This window comes from Neolamprologus brichardi, chromosome 3, assembly GCF_056152115.1.
Source record: "Neolamprologus brichardi isolate AB-2024 chromosome 3, ASM5615211v1, whole genome shotgun sequence".
In the NCBI taxonomy this organism is placed as follows: domain Eukaryota; kingdom Metazoa; phylum Chordata; class Actinopteri; order Cichliformes; family Cichlidae; genus Neolamprologus; species Neolamprologus brichardi.
This window is the reverse complement of record NC_142106.1, coordinates 55785375-55791915: the sequence shown is the minus strand read 5'-3', so window position 1 is coordinate 55791915 and position 6541 is coordinate 55785375. Positions and strand designations below refer to the sequence as shown.

At 38.1% G+C, this 6541-nt stretch overlaps 1 pseudogene; it reads right to left on the bottom strand.

Moving 5' to 3' along the window:
• Positions 1–6541, bottom strand: LOC148105907 (G2/M phase-specific E3 ubiquitin-protein ligase-like; annotated as a pseudogene).

The following is a 6541-nucleotide window of genomic DNA, read 5'->3' as shown; positions in this document are numbered from 1 at the left end:
TGTGTTAAGTAGTGTGCCAACAGCAGCTGAACCTAACAGGGTAACTCAGTAACTGTAACTTGATGACCTTGCTGATTTAAGAACATCCAAATCCTGGAGCATTTTGAATTCCAAAGTCCATGTTGGCCTTAAAGATGCTGTATGAGTCACAGATGGGTAGCTTCAGAGTATTTGCACAGGTGTTTTCAACTGGAAAAGGCGAATCACTTAAAAACTGGATGCATGGTGGTGGTGTCATTCCTGCCGGTGGAACTGCCGTCAGCCCTGTGGCAAACATCATCAAATCTTCCAGACACACTGCTATTGCCTTCTCTGAAAGAAGAAAGTAAACACTGTAGTACATTACAGAAAATTTATTTCCTTACCTCTCCTTTCATAAAACTATAAACAAATAAAAACTGCCATTCAAACCTTCACAATCAAGGAGATAATCTGCCTAAAAGCCAAGTGTTAGGACCTCCTTATGCCGCTTGTTGCTTCCTGCTGGGCTGAGATCTGGTCTGAACATGCTCTCCAGTTCTGAAGCAGTCAGGGCCTTGGCAGAGAAGCATAGGAGTGGGGCCAGCACACTGGAATGTTGTTGCAGTGCACTTAAATAATTCAGACTTTCCAGTCCATCTTTAAATCTGCAAAGGATAGACAAATAACTAATAATTGGTTTATAGCTATAACTATTGCAGTCTTCTAAATTGTGTTTAAATGTCTTTACCTACTAGATCTTTCATTATAAATTTGGCCAGATTTCAAATGCATAGAATCACTCATACACAAAAACAATTCATAGTGCTCAGAAATTAACTGTGACAGCAAAAAAAGAAGAGCTCATTGGGATTTCAGCATTTAAAAAAAAAAATAGTGCTTTCACACTGGAATAAACAAGTGTGTCAAACAAGGGATCACTTCTTTTTATAAATAACTGAAAAATGAATCATGTTGCATGACTATGATTATTATGGGTCATTGTGAACAATAAATGTATACTAAATTAGAGTTCTAGTGTCAAAAGGTTAATAGCGTGCGACAGTGGCTCAGGAATGTTGTTGTTCATCAGATCACACGGATGCTACTGAATCAGTTTTTTCATATACATCTGAAGGTCTGAAAATGTCAGTGGCTGCTGTGATGAGCAACTGGCCATCCTGAATTTAAAAGGAGTAATGAGTTTACCGTTGAATGACACTTTGGTTTCTTTCAAGGATGTACCATCTGAGGTACTCCTCCACAAATGCTTGTTTCTCACAAGGCTTGACGTCATCCAGCAGTTTGGAAGATTGTGCTGTTTTGCAAAATAAGATTATGCAAAGACTCCTCTGATTCAGCTTTCAGGACCTATATATATAAAAAAAGGTTTACTGTAAGAAAAACAAAAATATAATTTTCACTACTTTTACAATTCATTCAAACATTGGATTAAAAAAAATAATCAATTTGTTATTTCACTTGTGTTGTTGGGAGGTGCAAATCTGTCCTTTCAGATTACAGAATCTACCTTGAACCTACTTTCAAGATATGATCCAACCCGGATAACTTTTATCCTGATTAAATCTTTTAAACTGGCCCCAAGTGTCTTCTAAGTAAACCCATTCCCTGAGCCTAGGTAATTTTCTACCGGATGTAGAACTTTTGTGATCTCCTCATCTTGCACATCTTCTACAGTGGTGCTGAAACTCTGATTCCCTGTGATGTGGTTGACCAGGTTCTTGGAGAGGAAATGTGGTGCTGGTCCCCCATGCACAATGGATACAGCGATCATCTTTCCTGCTAAAAAGTACTCATCTAGCCTGGCAGCTGTTATACAGGGCACATAATTATCATGGTTAATTGCTATTAAATATGCTAATGAAAAAAATAAGCCAATTTTTATTAAAATTTCCATTGTAATAATTACGGAGAAAACATCCACCTCTTGAATTATATACAAGATAACGGCTCTCTGGAGGTCCATCAAAGATGGGGCGATTTCTCAGACTGCCCATAAGAAGTGTGAGGAATTCACGCCTCGGGCCACCTGTATCCAAACCTTCTTCAAAGCTGCCAGCATCATCATTAAACTTGATGAACATGTTGTAGTTGTCAGAGTATGTGCTGCGTCGAAATCCTCTAACAGCTCCATCCCATACAGCTGACCTTGATATATTGAACCTGCTGACCTCTTGTGGTCAAGTTCTAGTGCCAAATTTGCAATAATTTCATGTGCCTGCAAATTGGTGTCTCTAAAAAAAAAAGGGAAACTTATTTTTTAAAGGTGTATATACTTCTCTCATGATTGCATGATGTCTTGTACAGAACTAGATGGCGGTTAATTGGATTCAAATGTTTAAATTACTAACACAGGTTCCTCTGGGGGCTCAGCTTTGGCTTCGTTAGGAGTAGGATCTTCATCATCAATCACAATCGGTTCAAACAGCTGTGTGTAGTTTCTGCAGAGTGAAAACATGTACACAAAGTGTAGATGCAAAAAGACAAATGCATAAACATGCAGTTCCAGTTTTATAGAACGATTCTACTATTTTTCTGAAGAATCTAATGTAAAAGAGTCAAACTACATACATTTATAATAATTGTGTGTATATATTTTGTGCAACCCTCTGGAATAATTACTCAAGATACAATGCACCTGTAACAGGAGCTCTCGACAGTGAGGCATTCAGTAGTGCCTGTATCATTTTCTTCTTCCAAATCTATGACCTGGAAATACAGAAATGAGGATGAATGAAAATTCATATTTGACCAATTGATAATTATTTTAATATAGGGAGCCTAAGTCTCCTCCCCTTCTGGTCTGCTCATGGGTCCCTGAACAAAAGAAAAATGAATGGAAGTGAATGGAGCTATAAAAGTTATTTTCTGGTCTGCTTTGCCTTACTCTCTGAATCACACATATGTTGTACTTCAATTTAAATAATAAATAATTGTGTTTCGACTATGTCTGTAATGTAATTTGAGATTTGTTAGCTTTTAAAAATTCGTCATTAAAATGACTACAAGTCAGATGTCGCAAATATGACGTCGCCTCAGAAGCTTTTCTCCCCCAGCGTAGCTGCTAATTATCACATGGCCAGATTTATAGTGGTTTTCTCCACATCCTCCTGGAAGAAGGATTCGAAGCTCGCTAAACAAAACTAAGCTTTTCCTCTTCTCTGTGTCTGGTTCGATGATGTCAATTTTGTGAGACGAACATTTACATTTCGCCACGTCTTTTCAAACAAAACCTAAAATAACCTTTGCCACCTGTCGCTTAAGCACTTTTTGGCATCAAAATGTGTTTATATACTTCACGGACATCATATTTTAAATCCATGGCACACATCAAACGGGATCAGAAAATATTTTTTATTGGCTCATAGACTCCTATTTTTTTAGCAGTAGGGGACCCATGGTCCGGAAGTAGATGGATGTACCTTAGGTTCCCTATCCCAATAGATTATCTAAAGGTACAATAAGTAAGAATGAAATAAGAAGAACATCCTGTGGTCAAATTTGTGTACTGCAGTCTATCTTTATAAACAAACGAGTGACTCTCCCTCCTCCCGTTCCATGAGTTTCATGGCTACGGATCAGCGCCAGAAGATTCTAGATGACAAAGACGAGTCATACACAGTTAGTTTCAATGTAACCTTCCTTCCAACATGATTGAGACATTAGACTGCTTTGTGATTATTTCATGTAGTATGACTTATTGTACCTTTAAGGGGTGGATGTTATAATCTATTGATAGTATGAAAATTGAGGATGTGAAATGCATTGTATAATAACAATGAATGTAATAAGCAAACAGTGAATCGTTATCTAATTGCAAAGTAAAGGCGGTGGAGATTGTCTGCTGCACTGTTTTACTAATAAAATAGTTTTTTACCTGTTGTACTTCATTAGCAAGCACAAGATCCCCAGCACCCTTCCTTAGAGAACAAAGAAAAGCATTATTGTTGTGTACTGTGAAAATATTAATTGACACTTTGAAAATATTTAAGCATCTTGATTAAGAAACAAGCAATACAAGTATTATGTAGTCCATGTTCCAAAAACCATATACAGAATGAATGACAAAAGTGTATATCTCATTAATACAAAGTGTAGGCAAAAAACGGTAAAAGATTACATGTTCTTAAAATATCACTTACTCATATTCTGCCGCTTTCTGTAAAGGACTGCTTTCATGTTGAAGTTCCCATGGCTGAAACAAACAAACAAACAAACAAACAAACAAACAAACAAACAAACACACGCACGCGAGCACGCACACACACACAAAATGTATTTCACATATAACTATTAACTGTTTTACTGAACTGAGGCAAATGGTGGTGGCTAAACAACAAGAAAACTCTATAAAAAAATTAAAATTGTACTTACCAGTGTATCAGCAAGATCAAACTCAGAGGGCCTTTTAATAACAATCTCTGGGTCAGAGTCAGACAAGTCTGAGTTTTCTCCAACTACAAAACATGAAAACAAATCAAGCTAAGCTAACTAAATTCATACTAATGTATGAAACTTTATTTGATCATCAATAATAGATTAATACGAAAGGCATAAAGTTAGCATTGAAAACTCATGACTCAGTAGATCCAAAAATGGCTGAATTTCATGTTTCCAGGAAGAAACATAATATATACAAGCTAATTTAGGGAGCAATGGTGGCAGAGGAGTTAAAAGCCCGCCCTGTAATCAAAAGGTTGAAGGTTTGAGCCCTGCTCAGTCTGTCGCAGTCGTTGTGTCCTTGGGCAAGACACTTCACCCTCCGTGCCAGGTGGTGGTAGTGGGAGGGATAGATGGCATCTGTGTACAGCAGCCTTGCTTCAGTCAGTGAGTCCCAGGACAGTTGTGTCCACATTGTAGCTAATCACCAGCAGTGTGTGGGTGAATGACTGGTTTTGTTGTGAAGTGTCGGGGGGGGGGGGGGGGGGGGTTGTAGAACCCTAGAAGGTGCTATATCAAATACAGGCCATTCACCATTTTAATGTAGGTATGCTATTGACTTGGGTGCTTTATACGTAATGTTATCATTTCACAATTTCAAAATTAGCAGTTGTTGAAACTAAGGGAATGTGTGTCAAAATCCAAACAAACATTAGCAGCTTACCATCTTCAAAGTCACTCTTCAAGCAGATGAAAACAGTGATTCTTTGATAAGGCTTGCCAACTTCAGCCTTATAAGCTTTGTGTTCCAGGGACAGTAATGACCTCAGTGCCATCCGGATACAGAAGTAGGAAAGGTCCATCTTTTAGATCTTTGTTAAAGTCCTTCATTTTTTTAACAGCTTGATTGAGCAGACTTGTGGCAGTAGCGTCAGGGTCTGTTGTTAGGAAAATAGTTTTTCCACGGTATGGCTTCAAACCACCCTTTTTAATGGTCATCAAGCCGACATTTATCTGTAAGGAAAAAGACATGAACAATGGGCCAAGTAGATACTAATATGACTCTAAGCAGATCTATTCAAACTTGAATATTTATTAACTGCAAAAGAGGGATCTTCCTGACAACCTAAATGTACAATTACTCGTAAACAATTGTTCTTATTCTGGATAGCTTTACTACACTGAACATTTTTTACACAACTCCCCTAAGGAATAACAAAAGAATGTCATTAGAAAATTAACCTCAACTTGTTTTCAGACTGAGCTAGCCAAACTACCTGAACCTTTCTTTTTTCCTTTTTCTTTAAGCCCTTCCTCCCTTCAGAAAACTTTTGCCTCTTTTCATTTTTCTTTTTTCTGTATTCTATGAAGGTGCTGAAGGTTGGAGTCGGGCAGTTTGAGGTAGTCTGTGATGCTAAAGGGAAACAAAGGAAAAATGTACTACAATGTCACACATTAAAGACATTCATTCATGTGACATTCCATTGTCCACACAACACGCAAATAATGACAACACTGAATTTATCTCACTAGAAAATTTCTTCCAAGGAATGACAATGCAACTGATACTATTGACCAATACAATTCTACACCAGTAAGTTTTAATGTATAGACACATAATAGTGTTAGTTCCTAAAGTTAACCAAACATAATAAATGAACTAATTTATTATCGTTTCAGTTGTGGAAATGCTCAGAGGACTGTTCCACGAAGCAAGCTAATCCCAAAAGCCAGGCTCACTCTGAAAATCCAGGCTCGATTGCCCCAAATTCGGTTCCAGGAACGAGGCTAACCTGCAGTCTTTCTGCTCATTCATTATGCAATATGCTTGTGGACAAGTCTGGTCCGTGGCACCCTAGCTGCGAGGTTTGTTAACACTAGAACTGCCCTCAAACCTTCACTACTAGAAAGGTCTTGAGCAGTCATTTTGACAGCTGCGTGCATTTTCAAATGAGCCTCGATTTTCTGAGCTCGCTTAGTGGAACAGCCCTCTGGTCTGCTATGGTCTGGAAACAGCTAACGCTAGGCTAATAAATCAATAAATAACAATTATGCTTATTAACTTACTCAATGGGAGTGAAGTGTCTCCGATGCAAGATGCGTGATAAAGCCTCTCGCCACAGCCGCTGCAAAAGTTCGGTGACTCCTCAACCAGCTTTTTCCCACAGCTAGAACAAAACAT